We start from the raw sequence: 23,288 nt of genomic DNA on the forward strand, positions 1-23,288 counted from the left end.
AGTGAACAGAAATGAGCTAGCCTGAATTGGGAATGGAATTCTAGATGGAAGAAGAAGCAGGTACACACGCCTGGAGGAGAGAAAGTTGCTGGGGGAGCTGTATGGAGCCCAGAATGATTTTAGTAAGGGATTGGAGAAGAACATGGTTTTGAGTAAGAAAGGACACACAAGACACATTACTGATCACGCTGGAATTAAGACATCATTTTTTAATTAAGAGTATAAAATAGAATTGCTGGGAGCCATCAGCCAAGTAGGTATGACAATCTCCTTGCCAGCTTACTCCCATGCTGTCTAGTGGAAGGACTTCTGAAAGGTGACCTTGCTCAAGGACCAGGGCAGGATCCGTGTTTAGGGTGTTCCCCCTTTAGAATAGGGTGGTTTAGTATAATAGGAGATTAGGGTGTTCCCCCTTTAGAATAGGGCGTATCCTGCTGCTGAGTTCCTCTTGAGTGCTTAGGGTCAGACAGTATATTTTGGGAGACAGAAGCCCATGTGGAGTGGATTTGGGCAGAGAGTGGATTTTGGGAGAAGTGGATTTGGGCAGAGAATGTGGATTCCCCCAGAACGTGTTTGTAGACGGCCGGTGTGAGTTCGGGAATAAAGAATTGCTGTTTGAATCTACAAGCTGTGTGGAGACTCGTGATTTGTGCCCAGCCAGAGACTGCGGCATAGAATAAATAATTTCATCTGATGTGTTTCCAAAAGATAGCATTGACACATGAAAATTGGCGTGGAGTTGAGGCAGAGTGGCTATTTGAACTGTTGCAGTCTACACTGTAAGAATAAACTACAGCAGGATGAACCAGATGACAACAATAAGATGCAAGTTCAATGGTCAGAACTTGGTGATGGATAGGACATTGGGAGTGGGAAGAGTCAAGAATAAAGAGTGGAACGGTGAAGAAATCAACAAATATTTACTGTGCTCCTTCTACATGCCAGGAACTCTACTCCCTTAAAATTCCTAAACAAACTATTAGCAACTTTCCAGGATCAAAACAGAGAATCAAGGGAAAAAAAATCTCAAGAGGCCTATTTTCTATATCTTTAGACACTGTTCTATATTCCACCAGATTCACTGTTGTGCAAATAAAAGTTGGTTTAATTTAATTGTCCAGTGACATTTTCTTATTATTTCAGCATTCATAATTTATAACACAAGTTCTCAATTCTCCCTTTTAGAATTCAGGTTAATGTAATGTATTTTCTGTTCCTATAATGAAAATCCTTCATATTGTTTCAAAAATGTTTCAATCACAAATAATCATCATGCCTTCTTCTCTGTTAATGTGAAAATTAGTTTAGTCAAAAACATCTGTCAGTTTAATAATAAGAGATTTTTTAATAAGCTGCCAACTTTATAACACTTTAAATTGAGACAATAATTAAAATAAGTTGTGAAAGGAACATCTATAAATCAGGTCATATCATACAAGTAAAATTACATAAAATCTAATGCACTATTATAGATTATTTTTGGCATTTGTTGAACTACAGAAAATAAATCATTATAGTATCATATAACTTAGTCAATATGAAACATTAAGAAATATACAAGATAAACATAAAAGATCAAAGTCATTTGATTTATCAAGTACTTTACAGTGTTGAAGTCTATCTACTTATAAAAGGTAAGTATAATTTAGACAAATTTTATTTAAAATAAGAGTGGATAATTTGCCAAAACCTGAATATAATATTCTACTCTAAGATGAAAGTCTTTAATGTAATATTGCTTTTTATTAAAGCATTATATTTATACATAGTATCTGGGTCCCTTTTGACATAATTATACATACAAGGAATTTGATTTAAACCCCATCCCCCTCCCTGATCCTTTCCTCCATCCCCCTTTTCTCTCTCTATTGATTTTCCTTTATTAATTCCTTTATTAATTTTGATTGGCTCTTTCTATACATACATAAAGGAGATATTTCCTTTGGTACATTTATATATGTATATAATGTAATTCTGTTAGATATATTCCATATTTCTTTCCCGATGCCTTCCTTCCTCCATCCAATTCTCCTATTTCGACTCCACTTGTCTTCTTTATATCTTTGTGATGTTAAATCCCTTGTCTTTTTTTCTTCATTTTGCTTTAGCCTCCATATATGAGGTAAAACATTCACCTTGATCTTTTGAGTCTGGCTTATTTCACTTAGCATGAATTTCTCCATTTCCATTCTTTTACAGGCAAATGCCATTATTTCATTCTTCTTTATGGCTGAGTAAAATGCTGTTCTGTATATATACCACTCATTTGGGTTGATTCCATAACTTGAATGTTGTGAATTGTGCTGCTATAAGCATTGAGGTAGCTGCACCACTGTAACATACTGATTTTAGTTCTTTTGAATAAATACTCACAAATGTGATAATTGGGTCATGTGGTGTTTCCATTCCTAGTGTTTTTTTGAGGAATCTCCATATTGCTTTCCAGGGTGGCTGAACTAATTTTCAGTCCCACCAACAATGTATGAATGTAACTTTTTCCCCATATCTTTGCAGCATGCATTATTATTATTATTTTTTTTTTGCTTACTTGTTAATTGCCATTCTGACTCTCGACTGAGATTAACTCTTTCTGTAGTTTAGATTTACATTTCACTAATTCCTGAGGAAACTTTATTTGTATATTTCTTGGCCATTTGTGTTTCTTCTTCTGAGAAGTTTCTGTTTAGTTCTTTTGTCCATTTATTGACTGAATTTTTTTTAAAAAAATTGTTGTTAAGTTTTTTGAGTTTTTAGTATATTCTGAATATTAATTCCCTGTCAGAGGAATAGCTGGCAAAAAAAAATGTCTCCCATTCTGTAGGTTCTCTCTTCACTATCTTATTTCACTTGCTGAGCAGACGCTTTTAATTTGATTGGTATCCCACTTCTTGATTCTTGGGTTTTATTTCTTGTGCTTTGGGCATCTTGTTAAGAAGTCAGTGCCTGCACCTAACATTTTCTTCTAGTAGTTGCAAGCTTTCTGGTATAATTTCTCAGTCTTTCATCCATTTCAATTTGACTTTGGAACTGCTTGAAAAATTACTAATTTCATTCTTCTACACAGGATATACAGTTTTCCTAACATCATTTATTGTACAAGCTGTCTCTTATCCAACGTCTATCTTTGGCACTTTTTTCAAATATCAGATGACTGAAAATTTTTGAATTTGTCTCTGTGTCTTCTGTTTTATTCCATTGGTCTTCATGTCTATTATGAGGCAAACACCATGTTGGTTTTACTACTATAGTTCTGTAGAATAATTTGAGATCAGGTATTGTGATGCCTCTGCATCACTTTTCTTATTCAGAATTGCTTTGGCTGGATCTCTTATTCTTCCAAAAATCTGAGATTATTTTTTCTAAATTTTATGAAGAACGTCATTGGTATTTTGATGGGGATTGCTTTGAATGTGTAAATTGCTTTGGTAGTATGGCCATTTAACAATATAAATTTTACCTATTCAAGAACATGGGAAACCTTTCTATCTTCTGATGTCTTCTTCAATTTCTTTCTTTAGTGGTAGTTTACATTGTAGAGGTCATTTACATCCTGGGTTACATTAATTTCCAGTTTTGTTTTGTTATTTTTGAGAATAATGTGAAGGAGATAATTTTCTCATATCTTTCTCAGATGAATCACTGTTGGAGTATAGAAAAGCTATTCATTTATAAGTGTGGATCTTGTATCCTGCTGCTTTGCTAAATCTATTTATCTGCTTTAGGAATCTTCTGGTGGAACTTTTTGGGTCTTCTAGATATACAATCATGTCACCTTCAACCACTGATAGTTTGACTTCTGTTTTCCTATATGCTTCTCTTTAATTTCCTTTTCTTTCCTGATTGTTCTAGCTAGAATTTCAAGGTCTATATTGAACAGAAGTGGTGAGCATGCATATCCTTTTCTTGTTTTTGATTTTAGAGGAAAAGCTTTCAGTCTTTCTCCATTCAGTATGATGTTGGCTTTGAGATTGTGGCATATAGCCTTTAAAATGCTGAAGCAAGTTCCTTCTATCTAGAGTTTTTCCAGTGATTTTAATATAAATTGTTGTCTTTCTCTTTTCTGGTATGGTGAAAATTTTCTGTTTCAATCTAATAGATTTTAGCTTGTCTCTCCGTGGTTTCTTCTATTCCAATTATTCTCAGATTTGGGTTTTTTTTTTATGTTTTCTCAGACTTCTTGTACATTTTAGCCATGTTCTTTTTTTTCTTTTTCCTTACTGTATTCTGTGTTCTCAAATTCATGTATTTGGTCTTCAAGGCCTGAGATTCTGTCAAGGGCTGAAGGTCTATTTTCTATGCAATCTAACCTGTTGGTGGTGCTTTCAAGTGAATTTTTAATTTGATTCATTATGTCTTTCATTGTCAAGAGTTCTGATTGTTGTCTTTTCAAGATTTCTGCTTCTTTATTGATGTGGTCTTTCATCTCCCTTATTTGCTCTTTCAATTCATTTAATAGATCCTATTTTAGTTCACTAAACATGTTAATTATCAGGGTTTTGTAATCTTCTTTTGAAACTTCATCCTCTTCAATATCTGTGAAGACCTTTTCAGGAGGGATTGTGAATTTGGAAAGTGGAAGATTTGTTTTCCTGCTTCCCCATGTTTTCAGAGGTCCTGGACTTGTGCATCAATTGAGATAGATTCACAATCCTCTTTTCTATGCTTGTTCTTTTTAATTCTAGGATTCCTTTCTGGTTTTGGTATAGGAGTAGGTGTCAAATTTTATGTTAAAGGACATAAAATTCCCCTTTGCTTGTTCCTTCTTGGGGTAGTTTTTGGTTTGATGTTTTTGTCTCCCCAATTCTATGAGTTGTTTTGTCTCAGGTGGAGTTAGACCTTGTGTGGGGTGAGATTCACTATTGTGTGGCTGAGTTGTGAGTATTTCTCAGCAGCAGCATCTCTACATTCTGATCTTGAAGTGTCACAATCACTTCCCTCTGCTCTGTGGGGCATGGTGGTATGGAGCCAGGAGTAGCACTAATGTCACCCACGATGTATAGTTTTGAGATATGCGCCCTGTGTCTACTTTGACATGTATAATACTAATGGTTGCTTATATAGAAATGGTGGTGTCTGCATTTAACATAGGTGCCAGAAATACATACCTGTGGACTAGATCAGGCATTCAACATCAGCATCTACTATGTCATCTACTATATTAATAAATCACAGCAACATGCCAGTGTGGTGGTGAATGCTTGCAATCCCAGCTGTTCAGAAGGCTGAGGCAGGAGGATAGAGAGTTCAAAGCCAGCCTCAGCAACATATCGAGGCCCTAAGCAACTCAGTGAGTCTCTGTCTCTAAATAAAATGTAAAAACAGCTGGGGATGTGGTTCAGTCATTAAGCACCAGGGGTTCAATCCCCAGAACCAAAATAATAATGATGATAATAATCACAGCAATATAAACAGAGATTATGAATTACATAATTCTACTATTGAGTGGAATTATGTTTTCTTAAATACAGAGAAAGTAGGGTGGGAAAGTGAAAGAAAGTTTGAAATATTTTTAAAAAGTGACCAAAGGAGAGGAAAGTGGTAGTTAGCAGATGTCAGCTGTGCAGAAGAAGAAATAAAAGATTTACAGCCAGATCCACCCACACCAGCCCACACGGGACCTAGGCTCACAGTAGGCCCAGGTCCACCCCTCCACCTGCAAGGTAGACACCCACCAGAGCCTAGCCTCTTGCATAGGACTGCCCCTTCTGACCAGCAGACTACTAAAGGAGGTCAAGCCCAGTGGCCCAGATCCACCCACACCAGCCTGTGTGTGACCCAGCTCACAGTAGGCCTGGGTCCACCTCTCCAGAGGAAGGCACCTTCCAGAGCCCAGCCTCTGGCACAGGACGGCCTCTTCCAACCAGAAGACTACCATGGGAGCCCAGGCCTGGCCCAGATTCATCCACATTGACTTGCAAAGGACCCAGGTCCAAGTGTGCCCCCACACATACACACCTAGGAGCCTAAGCCTAACCCACTTCCATCTTGGGACACTGCAGTCATCACCATAGCCTTTCCCATGCAGTAGCCCCTAACTTTTTGACAGCATACAGGACCTAGAAGCAGCTGCATCTCAGAGCAGGCATCCCAAAGGGAGTGTGTGGCCCACACTTTCAGCCCCATCTCTGTAAGTCATTGCTTCCACCTTGGGGCACCTTAACTATTAACTCGAGTTGAGTTAATAGTTAATTGACGCCACCACCTTTAGATGCAGTAGCATTCATTGAGAGACACCAGCAGGGTCCAGAAGCCCAACATCAAGGTGAGGTACAGACAATCTGCATGGGTACGACAAGAATATTGGAAAGAAACTGTAATATCTCAGATCCATATTGCAAGAAAGGAAGACACATAGACAACATGAAAAAACAAGGGAAGAAAGTGCTCCAAACAAACCAGGATACTACAATAACAGAACCCATGGATAGTGAAGTTGATGAAATGTCAGAGAAGGAGTTCAGAAGGTTCATAATTAAAATGATCTGTGAATTAAAGAATGACATAAATGAGCAAATACGGGCAAAAATTGATCACTCCAACAAAGAGATAAGAGAGCAAATACAGGTAGCAAAAGATTACTTCAAGAGAGAGATAGAGACTCTGAAAAAAAATCAGAAATCCTTGAAATGAAGGATACAATAAACCAAATAAAAAACTCAATACAAAGCATAACCAACAGACTAGATCACTTGGAAGAAAGAATGTCAGATAATGAAGACAAAGCATACAATCTGGAAAATAACATTGATCACACAGTGAAAATAGTAAGAAACCATGAAGAAAACATCCAAGAATTATTGGACAACATCAAAAGACCAATTCTAAGAGTTATTGGGATAGAGGAAGGCACAGAGTTTCAAACCAAAGGAATGCACATAATCTCTTCAATGAGATAATATCAGAAAATTTCCCAAGCATGAAAAACGAATTGGAAAACTAAATATAAGAGGCTTACAGGACACCAAATGTACAAAATTACAACAGATCTACACCAAGGCACATTATAATGAAAATTTCTGGCATACAGAATAAGGATAGAATCTTAAAAATCACAAGAGAGAGGAATCAGGTCACATATAGGGGGAGACCAATTCATATCTCAGCAGATTTTTCAACCCAGACCCTCAAAGCCAACAGATCATGGAACAACATATATCAAGCTCTGAAAGAAAATGGATGCCAACCAAGGTCTTATATCCAGCAAAACTAAGGTTTAGATTTGATGATGAAATAAAAACCTTCCATGGTAAACAAAAGTTAAAAGAATATACAACTAGAAAGCCTGCACTACAGAACATCCTCAGCAAAATATTCCAAGAAAAGGAAATGAAAAACAATGAAGAAAATCAGCAGAGGGAGGTATTACATTAAAGGAAAAACTAATCAGAGGAGAAACCAAGTCACATTAAATACCAAAAACAAACAAAAATGGCTGGGAATACAAATCATGTCTTAATAGTAACCCTGAATATTAATGGCCTAAACTCACCAATCAAAAGACATAGACTAGCTGATGGATTAAAAAAAAAAAAGACCCAACAATATGCTGCCTCCAAAAGAATCATCTCATTGGAAAAGACATTCACAGACTGAAGGTGAAGGACTGGGAAAAATCATAACACTCAATGGATGGTGGAAGCAAGCAGGGGTTTCCATCCTCATATCAAATAAAGTAGACTTCAAGCTAAAGTCAATCAAAAAGGATAGAGAAAGACACTACATACTGTTCAAGGGAAACAACCATACACCAACAAGACTTAACAATTATAAATATATATGCCCCAAATAATGGAGTGTCTACATTCATCAAACAAACTCTTCTCAAGTTCAAGAGTCAATAGACCACAAAACAATAATTTTGAGTGACTTTAACACACCCCTTTCATCACTAGATAGATCTTCCAATCAAAAGCTGTACAAAGAAACTATAGAACTCAATAATACAATCAATAACTTAGACTTAACTGGCATATATAGAATATTTCCTCCTTCAACAAGAGAATACACTTTCTTCTCAGCAGAACATGGATCCTTCTCTAAAACAGACCATATACTATGCCACAAAGCAACTCTTAGCAAATATAAAAAAGTAGAGACATTACCTGCATTCTATCAGATCATAAGGGAATGAAATTAGAAATCTATGATAAAATAAGAAATAAAAGCCACTCCAATACCTGGAGACTAAACAATATGCAACTGAATGAACAATGGGTGCAGAACATCAAGGAGGAGATTAAAAAATTGTAGAGGTGAATGAGAACACAGATACGACATATTGTAATCTCTGGGACACTATGAAAGCAGTTCTAAGAGGAAAGTTCATTGCATGGAGTTCATTCCTTAAAAGAAGAAAAAATCAACAAATAAATAACTTAACATTACATCTCAAAGCCCTAGAAAAAGAAGAACAACTCTACACCAAAAGAAGTAAAAGACAGGAAATAATTAAGATCAGAGCTGAAATCAATGAAATTGAAACAAAAGAAACAATTTTTTAAAATTGACAGAATAAAAAGTTTGTTCTTTGAAAAACTAAATAAAATTGACAGACCCTTAGCTATGCTAACAAAGAGGTGAGAGAAAACTCAAATTACTAACATATGTGATGAAAAAGGAAATATCACAACAGCCACTACAGATATACATAAGATAATTAGAAATTATTTTGAAAGCTTATACTCCAATAAAATAGAAAGTATTGAAGGCATTGACAAATTTCTAGAGTCATATAATTTTCCCAAATTGAATCGGGCTGATATACACAATTTAAACAGATCAATTTCAAGTGATAAAATACCAGACGCTATCAAAAGTCTACCAACCAAGAAAAGCCCAGGACTGGATGGATACACAGCCAAGTTCTACAAGACCTTTACAGAAGAACTGATACCAGTACTCTTCAATTTATTTCAGAAAATAGAAAAAGAGGGTGCACTTCCAAACTCATTCTATGAGGCCAATATCACCCTGATTCCAAAACCAGGCAAAAACAAATTAAAAAAAAAGATAATTTTAGACCAATATCTCTAATGAACATAGATGCAAAAATTCTCAATAAAATTCTGGCAAATCGAATACAAAAACATATCAAAAAGATCATGCACCACAATCAAGTGGGATTCATCCCAGGGATGCAAGTTTGGTTCAACATACAGAAATCAATAAATGTAATTCACCACATCAACAGACTTAAAGATAAGAATCATATGATCATCTCAATAGATACAGAAAAAGCAGTTGACAAAATATAGCACCACTTCATGTTCAAAACACTAGAAAAATTAGGGATAACAGGAACATATCTCTACATCATAAAGGCTATCTATGCTGGCCGAAGGCCCCAGGCCAGCATCATTATAAATGAAGAAAAATTGAACTGGAACAAGCTAGGGATGCCTTCTTTCACCACTTCTACTTAACATAGTTCTTAAAACACTGGCAGAGCAATTAGACAGATAAAAGAAATTAAAGGAATACACATAGGAAAAGAGGAACTCAAATTGGCACTATTTGTGGATGATATGATTCTATACCTAGAAGACCCTAAAAATTCCACAAGAAAACTTCTAGAACTAGTAAATGAATCAGCAAAGTAGCAGGATATAAAATCCACACCCACAAATCAAAGGCATTTCTGTATATCAGTGACAAATACTCAGAAAGAGCAACGAGGAAAACTACCTCATTTACAATAGCCTCAATAAATAAATAAACAAACAAATAAATACAATACAATACTTGGGAATCAACTTAATTAAAGAGGTGAAAGACCTCTATAATGAAAATTACAGAACCCTAAAGAAAGAAGTCAAAGAAGACCTTAGAAGATGGAAAGATCTCCCTTGTCCTTGGATAGGCAGAATTAATATTATCAAAATGACCATACTACCAAAAGCACTATACAGATTTAATACAATTCTGATCAAAATCCCAATGACATTCCTCATAGAAATAGAAAAAGCAGTCATGAAATTCATCTGGAAAAATAAGAGACCCAGAATAGTTAAGCAATTCTTAGCAGGAAGAGTGAAGCAGGTGACATCACTATACCAGAACTTAAACTATACTATAGAGCAATATTAACAAAAACAGCATGATATTGGCACCAAAACAGATGGGTAGACCAAATACAGAATAGAGGACACAGAGACTAACCCACAAAATTAAATTATCTTATATTAGACAAAGGTGTCGAAACATGCATTGGAGAAAAGATAGCCTCTTCAACAAATGGTGCTGGGGAAACTGGAAATCCATATGCAACAAAATAAAATTAAATCCCTATCTCTCACCGTGCACAAAACTCAACTCAAAATGGATCAATGACTTAGGAATAAAACCAGAGACCCTGTGTCTAATAGAAGAAAAAGTAAGCTCTAATCTCCATCATATGGGATTAGACCCTGACTTCCTTAATAAGACTCCTTTGGCACAAGAATTAAAAATCAAGAATCAATAATGGGATGGACTCAAACTAAAAAGTTTCTTCTCAGCAAAAGAAACAATCTGTGAGGTGAATAGAGAGCCTACATCTTGGAGCAAATCTTTACCCTTCAAACATCAGATAGAGCACTAATCTCTAGGGTACATAGAGAACTCAAAAAGCTGAACACACACACACACACACACACACACACACACGCACACACACACAAATAAATAAATAAACCAATCAATAAATGGGCCAAGGACCTGAACAGACACTTCTTAGAAGATGATATATAATCAATTAACAAATATATGAAAGAATGCTCATCATCAGTAGCAATTAGAGAAATGCAAATCAAAATCACTCTAAGATTTCATCTCACTCCAGTCAGAATGGCAGCCATTAAGAATACAAACAACAATAAGTGTGGGCAAGGATGTGGGGGAAAAGGTACACTCATGCATTGCTGGTGGGACTGCAAATTGGTGCAGCCAATATGGAAAGCAGTATGGAGATTTCTTGGAAAATTGGGAATGGAACTACCATTTGACCCAGCTATGCCTCTCCTTGGTCTATACCCAAAGGACTTAAAAACAGCATACTACAGGTACACAGCTACATCCATGTTTATAGCAGCACAATTCACAATAGCTAAACTGTGGAACCAACTTAGAAGCCCTTCAATAGATGAATGGATTTTTAAAAATGTGGCATATATACACAATGGAATATTACTCAGCAATAAAAGAGAATAAAATCATGGCATTTGCTGATTAATGGATGGAGTTAGAGAAGACAATGCTAAGTGAAGTTAGCCAATCCCAAAAACAAATGCAGAATGTTTTCTCTGATATATAGTGGGGTAGGGAGAGGGAGCATGGGAGAAATAGATGAACTCTAGACCGGACAGATGGGTGGGAAGGGAAGGGAGGGAGCATGGGGTTAGAAATGATGGTGGAATGTGATGGACATTATTATCCAAAGTATGTGTATGAAGACAGGAATTGGTGTGAATATACTTTGTACACAACAAGAGATATGAAAAATTGTGCTCTATATATGTTATAAGAATTATAATGCATTCCACTGTCATGTATTTAAAAAATAAAATCAATTTAAAAATGAAATAAAGGATGTGGAAATAGGAAAATTTGGTGGTTAGTGGGGGAAGACAGAGATAAAGTGGAGAGAGAGGGCCTAGAGCAGAGTATGAACAAACCAGGAACTTTAAGATCAAAACATCTTGAACCCAGGTATAATTATAACCCCACCTCAGACAAGTCAAGGCTAATAATAAGCAGGTACAGAAGGAAGTAATTATTATGAAAGCACAGTTATATGAATATACATATTTTTTAATCTGTCTATGTAATGAGTACATACATAGCCAGACCCACATACTCACCTACATGCATACAAAATCATAAGGGAAAAAAGTGTAAAGAAATACAATATAATGACATGATGTTTGAAAAAAATTTTAGTAGCTAACAATTTTAAAAAAGAATAACATAGATTTAAAATATGAAGATGAAGAAAAGAACAGAAGAAAATACGAGGAGAAAATAAAGAATAAAAAATAAAGAATCTTGCTGAGAAATAAAGTGTTTATTTCCTTTGAGGTAGTCAAAATTGTTGGCATGGATGGATGGTATTTGGGGTTTGCTTTGTAACCCTTGGGTGGAAGAATGGGGGTTATTAAGCCCAACGCCATTGTACCCCTCTCTTAATTGCCAGCCTTGAGGCCTAGAAGCAAAGTTGGTTATAGTAGATCTTAGCTTCCCGTCTCCTGGGTAGCACCATTTGGGTGTAGACAAATTGTGTTTCTGTGGTGGGGGTGTTGCAGAGTTCTCAACTGAAGCTTCCAGTAACTGGGGTTAGCCTAGATGGAACTTTGAAATTCTGGGGAGGGGGTGGGGTTGAGAATGGACATACACTCCCATTAAAGGAGGAATGCTGGTCTCTGCAGGATGTCTGAAACTCCAGGGTAGGTAAAATCCACTTTGGGGGCAGAGAGGCAAAACCTCCACAGGTTTCACCCTCACCACTATGAACACGGAATGCCAGGTATCTGCCCTGGGGCGCAGATGCTCCCGGGTGTCTGCAGTAGTGCCCGCCACAGCGGGAGCTTTCTCCTTTGAGATCCAGATCCTGCCATGGTTCAGGCTAACTTTTGTGCCTACTTCAGTGTCCCTGGTTCAGGCACCTTCTGGAAATTTTGGTCATCTGCAGGGGTTCCCGTTCTCTGATCTCCTGCTCTGGGCGCGGGAGCCCCAGGAGAATGCAGACGGCAGGGGCGTGGGCGCAATTTCCCCAGCCGCGGGCACTCAGCGGTCAGGGCGCAATCGCCGCGGTGGCCACAGTGCGTGATGGGGCAAGCGAGTGCTTTCCCGGGAGCCGGGAGCGCCACCGGGAGCCGGGCAGCTGTTTTACTTGCCCAGCGTGTTTTCTTTCCCTCCAGTAGGAGTTATTTGGGGATTTGCTCTCATTGATGTACCTTCCCGACTTGGTAACCTCCCTAATCCCCAGGTGACCCAAGTCAGTTGTTCTTTACTTTTTCTTTTCTCTCTCCTGCAGCCGGGAGTCTCCTCCGTTGGTCCGTGCTGCCCCTTCCCTGAACTACCGCAGGCTGCCCGCAGCCTATCTGACAAATTATTTCTTCCACGCGAGTTTCAGCCTTCTGTGACTCTCTAGATTTTTTTTGTTTGTTTGTCCTACAGTTCAGTATTAATTTTCAGTGAGATTCCCCAGTTACCCACCTCACTGACTGGCCTTGTTCCTGCCTTTAAGTGGTTGTGGCTGGAACCAGCACTCTTCCTCCAGTGAGCCATCTTCCACCTCTACAATAGGGCTCCCCCGCTTGGGTGGGGGGCGGTACAGCAGATTGAACTCAGAGGCGCTCAACCTTCTGAGCTACACCCCCAGCCCTATTTTGTATTTTTTTTAGAGAGAGGGTCTCACTGATTTGCTTAGCGCCTTGCTTTTGCTGAGGCTGGCTTTGAACTTGAGATCCTCCTGCCTCAGCCTCTGGAGCCTCTGGGATTTCTGGCATGGGCATAGCCTCCGGCCAATATGGCTTTTAGTGGTATTTAATTGCTAGCAAAACCCCACAGCAAATATATACATTAATACGAATATTTATTAAACACCTACTGTCTGGAAGATAATTTGGTAGGTACTAAAGATCCATAGATGCAATATGAATACCTAGCTCAATGATCCTCAATGGAGGTGATTTTTGTCCCCCAGAGGACATTTTTCAGTATCTGGAGACATTTTTGATTGCCATGACTGGGGTGGGGGGTTGTTACTGGCATTTAGTGGTAGAGACTTGGGATGTTCTAAATATCCTACAAAGGCACAGGACAGCTCCTCACATCAAGTTATGATGCTAAATGTCAATAATGCTGGGGTTGAGAAACCCTGATCATAAGACACAATTTCTTTTTCACTTCTCTCAGCTTCAGTTTCTTCCTCTGTAAATTGTGCAAAATAAGTTACACTTGTGTTATAACAGAATGTATAAGTAGTATATATTATCCTTAAAGCTGGTGTCTGTATTTCTATTATTCTTTTACTATTGTGATTCAGGGAGATAAATGGGTTGCCAAAGGACATGCTGCTGGGAAGTGCTGGATTGAAGATTTTTAACCTGTCTATAGTCTGATTCATTCAACCAGTAATTTAAGAAATATGTCCTTGGCTCGGAAATACTCACTTTATATTATAAAATATATGAACACTGTGATAAAATTTCTCTTTGTGTTATTCCTCTTCCCTATTAAATTTCTGTGTCTTGGGTAAGAGTCTGATTATGTGCCCTTTTTTCAATTGTAAAAAGAAGGAAACCTCTAAGTGATGCTACTCCTAAAGAAACTGCTTTGACCTGTACTTCTTCAATGTATATTGAACTACTACATTTACAGTAACTACACAGAAAGTGGCCAAAACTCAGACACCCAAATCTCTTTATGGTTTGGGGAAAATAGCAAGCCTTATCTTGCATGATTCATCCAAAACATTACATCACAGAAGTACACATAACTTTTTCTTTTTCTTTCTTTCTTTCTTTTTTTTTTTTTTTTGCCATGCTATGCTGAGTATTAATCTAGGGCCTCATACACACCACACAAGTGCTCTACCACTGAGCCATACCCAGCTCTTTTTAAATTATTCTTTTTGTAGTGCTAGGGATCTATCCCAGGGCCTTGCACATGCTAGTTAAGCATTCTGCCCCTGAGCTACATCTACAACCCAACATAATTTATTAATTACCTTCCTTTTCCATTGTGTTTGAATACATTCTAAAATTTTTAATCTCTTATTTGCCTTTTGAGGAGTCAGTGAGAGACTCATTGAAAAATTCGTAATTGAAAGAGTAGCAAAGTTGATAATGATTTCTTTTTGGTTGTTATTTGACTGGACAGTTAGAAATTCTATAATAACTCCATTTCCAAATGATCAAAGCTTTTAAAGAAAAATTAATCCAGATGCATTATGAACTATAGTTTCCATCTAGACTTCACATTTTATTCCTTTATATCTGAGTACATTAAGTAACTTACATTGTGTTTTAGTGGCTATATTATGTGAATAATGCATGACATTTTGGTTATAGGTAGAGAGGATACTACTGTCCCCATTTTGTAGTAGGTAAAAATAGTTATTAAGAGAACAGATGATTGGTGCAAGGCCCTACACATAGTGAAAAGGCAGAGCCAGGACTTAAATAGATTTCTGCTTAACAGGGCTTTAAATGAAATAGCTAGGATAGTCAGACTTTGTGGTATCTAGTATCTGTTCTTTTCCTGATATCTAACTGGGAAAGTTTTGCCAGTGTAGAATTTATAAGTTCCATGAAGACTGAAGAAGCCAAACTAGGCCTCATGCATAACTTTCTTCCTTCATATATCTTTTCATAATACTCCCTTGTCACCACCACTCCAAATAAAGAGCAGAAATCAAATACAGTTATAACCAATGGCCACACTTAGGAACCCTGAAATCCAATGAAAATTTAGCAAACTCAGTATGTAACTGCATTTAGCTTGAGAAATTATTTTAGATTTTCTGATATTAAGAAAACAGCTCTGCTAGGTGCATGCCTGTCCATCCCAGTGGCTTGGGAAACTGAGACAGGAGGATCACGAGTTCAAAGCCGGCCTCAGCAATAGAGAGATGCTAAGCAACATAGTGAGACCCTGTCTTTAAATAAAATACAGAATAGGCTGGGGATGTGGCTCAGTGGTTGAATGCCAAAGAAATAAAGAAAAAAGAAAACTGCTCTCCTTCCCCAGTATTTACTATTTGTCATTTTCCATAGGCTTAAGTTGATAGTGACAATTTTTAATCTGTTTCTAATTTTAAGGTTGAATTCAAAAGTCTTCAGTAAAATGAAAGATGCCTAAAAATTTTTCAACTTAGTGAGTCCCTGAGCAACTTAGCGAGACCCTGTTTCAAAACAAAAAATAAAAAGGACTGGGGATGTGGCTAGAGGTTGACTTTTTTTTTTTTTAACTGACATCTTTAGTTCTAACTTCCTTGAATTCATATGTTAAGAAACTTTGGGCATTTTAGTCAATGTTGAAAATTGCTTAAAATATAATTTACAATGTAACTTTTCAAATAAGAGTTTTTGTTTAGTATACTTAAGGTATGTTTTTTGAAACATAAATTTGCATCTTATTTTTGTAATAATTTTGATATTTTAAAAATATGAGTGGATTTCCAGGAATGGAACCACAATATGTGTGTATATAACCTTGTGGCTGCTGGAAATAAAGGTTTGATTTATACAAATGTGTTCATCAGTTTTCTATTACTGTGACAAAATATCTAAAATAATCAAATTAAAAGGAGGAAGGGTTTATTTTGATTCACAGTTTCAAAGGTTTTAATCTATGTTCACTTGGCCATGCTACTTTTGGCCTGCAGAGGCATAGTGCAGCATGGTGGAGCATGTAGTGAAGGAGGCTTGTTCACCTCATGTAGCCAAGAAGCAAAAAAGAAAGAAACAGCACACCTTCAAGGGCACTTTTCCTATGGCCTAACTTCTCCCTATGGCCTAAATTCTCCCTATGGCCTAAATTCTCCCTATGGCCTAACTTCTCCCTATGGCCGCACCTCCCGAAGGTTCTACTTCCTAATTGCACCAAGCTGAAGAGCAAGTCTTTAACACATGGGTCTTTGAGGGACAGTCAAGATCCAAACTACAGCAATGATCTTGATTTCTAACCATCAAGATGTAAAAAAGAGATGACCTATTCAAGTGATTCCAAACATTTGTCTCTGAATTGTCTTCACTAGTTACTTGGGATGGTTGGATTATTTGGTTTATTTTATTTTTTCCATTATCAGGCAATAAATAGCAAGGAACATGGGCAGAAGCACTAAGAAGGAGCTGCAGTGAGGGATGGGCATCTGGCCGTGAGGAGACCTATGAGGTAGAGCAATACCCTGTGTGTAAGTAGTCCTGGAATTATGATGTGACCAATATATGTGGCTTCTCTGTGTCCCGTGCACTCAAAGAATGAGACTGTTTGGGGTCCATTAGGCTAAGGGTGGGAACCTCCTGACAAATTTCAGAAAAATTCCAGCAATCTAAACCTTGGATCACCATAATGCTACTACACAGATGTGACTAGCTTTTACAGATACTTTACTTTCATTTTTGGAGTATCATGGATGTTTTCATATAGGTGAACATTGTGCAATGTTTAAATTAAATTAAATCTCCTCAAACATTTATCCTTTATTTATGGTGAAAATATGCAAGGTCTTTTCTTTTAGCTTTCTGGAGTATGTAATAAAATTATCATTATCTGTTGTCATCCTACTGTTTAGTAGTACACCAGACCTTCCTTCTCCTATCTAACTGCAAACTACCACCCACTGATCAACTTCTCCTCAATCCTCTATTCCCTCTTACTCTCCCTGACATCTGGTAACTACCCTCCTACTCTCAACTTTTATGACATCAACTTTTTAAATTCCACATATAAATAAAATCATGTGATACTTGTCTTTCTATTCCTGGCTTATGTCACCTAACATAATGTCCTCCAATTCTATCTATGTTGCTGCAGATAACAGTTTCCTCCTTTTTATGGCTGAGCAGTATCCATTCTGTATATTTATTTCACTTTCTTTATCCATCATCAATTTATGGACTCTTAGGTTATATGAGAGTACAGATGCCTCTTTGATGTACTGATTTCATTGTTTTGGGATATCCATCTGGGAATGGGATTGGTGGATAAGATGGTCAGTCTATTTTTAATTTTTTAAAAAACCTCCATACTGTTTTCCATAATGGCTGTACTAATTTGCATTCCCACCAACAGTATGCAAGGGTTCCTTTTCCTCCACATGCTTACCACCTCTCATTATCTTTTATGTCTTTGATAATAGTCATTCCTTTCTTTTCAAAAGTTTACTCAAAGGATTTAGTTATTTCTAGAAAGTCCAACTAAAGAAGAAATAAAATGTTAATGCTGTCATTTAATAATTTGAAATGACACAATATTTTTTATTAAGAAAGTTTTTTTCATAATTTTTTCGGTAGCATTATAGTTGTGCACAATGGTGGGATTTGTTGTCACACATGTGTATGTGCACACAATACAACAACTTCATTTGGCCAATATTCTCCCATGTTTCTCCATTCCCTCCCCTTCTCTCTCTCCCTCATCCCTTTCATCTATTTTACTTATCTCCCTTCTATTTTCATGAGACCCACTCCCCCCAACCTTTATTTTCCTTTTTCTTTTCTAGCTTCCACTCCACATATGAGAGAAAAACATGCAAACCTTGACCTTCTTAATTTGGCTTTCTTAAGTGGTAGCTCTTTGTGGTTACTTAAATTTTTCATGTTGAATGTTTTAGTTCCTTATATATTCTGGATATGAACCTTGTCAGATGTGTAATTTACAAATATTTTCTCCCACTCTGTAGCTTGTCTCTTTACTTTGTTGATTGTTTACTATGCAGAAACTTCATAGTTTGATGTAATCCCATTCATCTGTTTGTGCTTTTGTTTCCTGTGCTTTCCAGGTCTTGTGCAAAAAAATCTTGCCCATTCCAGTCCTATAGCATTTTTTCTAATAGTTTCATATTTATTTTTGAAAATTAACTCCCTAACTGGGCACAGTGGCACCTGCTTGTAATCCCATAACTTGGGAGGCCTAGGTGGGAGGATTGCAAATTCAAGTTCATCTTAGCAATTTAGCCAGACCCTATGTAATTTAGCAAGACCCTGTCTGAAAATAAAAAAGGCTGGGGATGGTACCTCAGTGGTAGAGCACACCTGGGTTCAATCTCTAGCACTAAAAATATAAAATTAACTCCCAAGAGCTCACATCCAAAATGGAGTTGTTATGGCATATAAACATAATTGATAATCACATACTACTATTGTGTAGGCTTTAAGTTTATTTAAAGATCCAGGGAAGAGTTTGGAAATTTAACAGGGTTTCAAGGAAATAGAGCTCAAATCCAATTTTGCCCTCTACTGGATGTAAGTTTTGAAAAGGTTCTTCATGACCTAGCAAATGTCATTTTAGGCTAATACTATTATAGCTAAGCTTCTTTGAGGTTTTGGATTCATTCTGAAAGTATTATGTCACTATTTTTGTACATAAAATGAATGATAGTGACCCTTGGAATATCCAAACAATATTTTACATGTAGGTCTCAAAATTGCAAAATAAATATGACTCAGAATTATAAGCATCAAAAGATTGATCAACAGTATTCCTGTTACTTAAGGCCTTGAGGCCATACTGACAAAGTAGTTGGAAAAAATATGCCCCATGGGAAAAAGTAATGGTTGGATATGGAAGAAGAGAGGAACTGTGATGGGGGAGGGGCAGCAATACACCTCATCTTATCTTTCTTGCTAAGCACTAAATATAATCTCTCATATTTCCTTACACCTCAAACTTCTCGTTGGTTTTACCTAATTTAAAGCATTGCTTTATTCACATCCAACACAAACACTTAAAAAAAAACAATGAATTCCATTCTACATATGCTATAAATTCATTTCCAGTGTAACATTTTGTGTAGATTACAAACTTTGGTTCACAAACGATGAGAGGCAGAAAGGATACAGCTTGAGTTTTCAGTTTGCAGGTTGAGCTTGCAGCAGGGAAGGTAGAACAAAACTTCATACTTTGAAATAAATCTGATCTGCAAATCACCAAGAAAAAAGGGAAGTTGAAATTTAATAATTAAACCTAACAGGGGTTAGCATGAGGAAAAAGCTGTGTAGTTTCGAACATGAAGATTTTTGTTCAGTTCATGTACTTCCTGATTCTTAATAGATCCTGCTTATAATCCTGCATAGCATGTCTGACCCCTGATACTATTCTTTTTTATTTGTTTGATCTGGTACAACTCCTTTCACAGATAACTCCTGCTAGCACCAATTTTCTAAGACCATATTTCTTCATCACACTCTCTGTTAGCACTATACACATTTCAGCGGTGGACTCAGACATTGTTATTTTTTTCTTAATGATACCCAACCATTACTTTTTTCCCCTGGGGCATGTTTCTTACAACTACTTTTGTCAGTACAGCCTCAGAGCATTAAGGAATAGGAAAATCGTAAATGAATCTTTTGATGCTATAACTCTGAGTAATATTTATTATGCAATTTTGAGACCCAGAAGTAAAAAGAGTATGAATATTTAAAGGGTCACTATCAAACAATTTTTAAGTATAAAAACAGTGATGTAACATTTTTCAGAATGAATCTAGAATCTTAAGCAAACTTAGTTATAGTAGTATTGGATTAAAATTAAACATGCCAGAAAAATAAAGAACCTTTCCAAAACTTCCATTCAGTAAAGGGCAGTGCCATACACAGACTTTAGCATTGGTGTATTGTTCAGGTCTGTTCTTGGGGTCAAGGGCAAAATTAGATCTGAGATCAATTTCCTTGAAACAAGAATTACAATGTCCAAGTCCACTGCTAAAATACATATAGTGCTAACAGAGAGGGTGATGAAGAAATATGGTCTTAGAAAATTGGTGTTAGCAGGAGTTATCTGCTATTCTGAAAGGGGTTGTTTCAGGTCAAACAGATAAAAAAGAATGGGATTAAGGTTCAGACATGCTTTGCAGGATTATGAGCAGGAGAAATATGACTGAACACAAATCTTCATGTTCAAAGTGATGCAGTTTTCCCTCAGGCTAGCCCCTGATAGGTTTAATTATTACCTTTCAATATTGTTTTTTCATGATGATTTGTAATTAATTCTAGAATAGTGACATTGAACCTAATATTTTCATTTTGTGAGGGAAAGGGAAAGAAATCCCAGGACATGTTGAAGGTAAAGAAATGAAAAGGAAGGATTTATCTCTGTCAATTCTCAATCATACTTGGTGGCAATCTACTTCATTTCCAGAGAACAGACAAAGTGTTAGACCAGGACGCAAGAAAAGACCACTGACTCAAATTAAAATCAAATTAAAGCAAGCTTATTATTTCGACCAGCCGGGCTGCCTCTCCCACCCAAAACCGCGGGAACAAGAAAGCAGCCGCAGCTTTCCTACAGCCCAGCTTTATAGCCCAGAAAGTTATACAAAGGGGGGTTACAGATAACAGAACTCTGCCGAGCATAACACTAATGGTAGTTTACATTTTTGCTGGCCCGGACATCAGAATTTATGAAGGTCATTAGAGCCTTAGAGAGGGTCGTTATCTGGCCAGGGAAGGCCAAGATTTGTGAGGCCTCACTGAGGTTTCAGAGAGGGCTGCTATCTGGTCATAGAGCCAGGCATGGGTGAGTTCAAGGCATGGGCAGGCATTCCAAGCAGGTTCAGAATTTGCAATAATTTATAGTAAAGCCGAAATTATCTTTTCATGGCTTTGTGGCGAGATGGCTCCCAATTTTAAGAAAAGATCAGGTTGGGTCTATCAAAAGGAAGGAAATATGGAATAAATTTCTTGAGTCATTTTATGAATGACCTTTATCTTGATAAGAAAATAGATATTTGTTGTTATGCATAACTCTACATCATAGTATAATCACATGCCTCTTACCTTCAATTTGCCCATAATAACCTAGTAAGTCTGATGATGAAATTGTTTATTATTTGAGAGATAATATGATTCAAAAATAAGAGGCGACATCCTTTACAGAGAAGTCAAGAGGTGTTCTAGAAACACTTGTTCTCTTAGCACTAAACTGTGTCAATTACCAAATTTCTCTGCGTGTCAGATCACTTTTTTGTAAAATGAAAATGAAAAAAAAATCTTCAATTGTTAGGAATCAAGTGGAAAAATCAACATGAAAAGGCTTTGCAAAATATAAAGTTCTACATTGATAAGTCATCATTTAATCCTGTTTCTGTCCCCAAAGGAAGTAAAATTTGCATTACACTAATTTATCTGCTTCTTCTCAACCAGCCCTCCTAGAGAACAACTTTTGTCATTCATTTGTAAAATAGATGTCCTAAATTAGGGGTGTGGCAGACTAAAACTACTGTCAAAAAGAAGTGGATCTGTAATCACTTTGGTTAATGAGATCATATAAAGAAACAAGTGGTCTAACTGCCCTTATATTGTAGGCATACCTCATTTTATTGAACTTCACTTATTGCACTTCACAGATACTGTGCTTTGTTTTTTTTTTAGAGAAAGTGTGAGAGAGAGAGAGAGAACGAGAGAGAGAGAGAGAGAGAGAGAGAGAGAGAGAGAATTTTTAAAAAAATATTTATTGTTTAGTTTTCGGCGGACACAACATCTTTTCTTTTTTTGTATGTGGTGCTGAGGATCAAACCCGGGCCGCACGCATGCCAGGCGAGTGCGCTACTGCTTGAGCCACATTCTCAGCCCAAGATACTGTGCTTTTTGAAAATGTTTTTATTAGGGAATTTTAGTTATACATAATGTTGGGGTTCATTTTAACATAATTATACAAGCATGAAATTTAATTTGCTCCAATTCAATCCCCAGGACTTTTCCTTTTCCTCCATTCTCCTACCCCTTGTTCTCTTTCCTTTATTCTATCAGTCTTTTTTCAATTTATTAAGTTTTTTCAGATTAGTCAGATTAACATTATAGATATATTACAATGAATTTCACGTGTGTGTGTGTGTGTGTGTGTGTGTATCATGCACTGTTTTTTTTAACAAATGATTTGTCTTGTTAGTGACTTTAAGTTGAAGCTGAAAGCATGTTTGTTCCTCCAAATACCCTAGGGCTTATGTGAATATTGAACCTGTTCTACCTTTTTTCTATAAATGGATCAACAGTGTCTAGATGATAGAAGATGTGTTAACAACATGGTTTGTTCACTATTGATATTTACTGCTCTGAAAAAAAAGATTCCTTTCAAAATATTTCTGCTCTTTAACAATATAACTGGTCACCCAAGAGCCCTGACAAAAGATGAACAATGAGGGCTGGGACTGTGGCTCAGCAGCAGAGAGCTTGCCTGGCACCGTGGGGGCGGGGTGGGAAGGAATAGGGGACCGGAGCCTGGTTCAGTCCTCAGCACCACATAAAAATAAAGGCATTGTGTTGTGTCCATCTACACCTAAAAAATAAATATTAAAAAAAAATGAACAATGAGATTAATGTCTTCATGCCTGCTAACACAAGATCCATTCTTCAGCCCAGGGAACAAGGAGTCATTTTGACTTTCGTGCATTTATGATTCATGGGGTCTGGTGTTAAAAAAATCAACATCAACAAGTTTGAAAGAAGTTGATTTCAACTCTGATGAATGACTTTGAGGAGTTCAAGACTTCTGTGGAGGAAGTATCTGCATATGTGCTGGAAATAGCAAGGGGATTAGAATTACAAGCAATGCCTAAAATGTGACTAATCCTACAACCTCATGAT

Source organism: Callospermophilus lateralis, chromosome 6, assembly GCF_048772815.1.
Source record: "Callospermophilus lateralis isolate mCalLat2 chromosome 6, mCalLat2.hap1, whole genome shotgun sequence".
NCBI lineage: Eukaryota > Metazoa > Chordata > Mammalia > Rodentia > Sciuridae > Callospermophilus > Callospermophilus lateralis.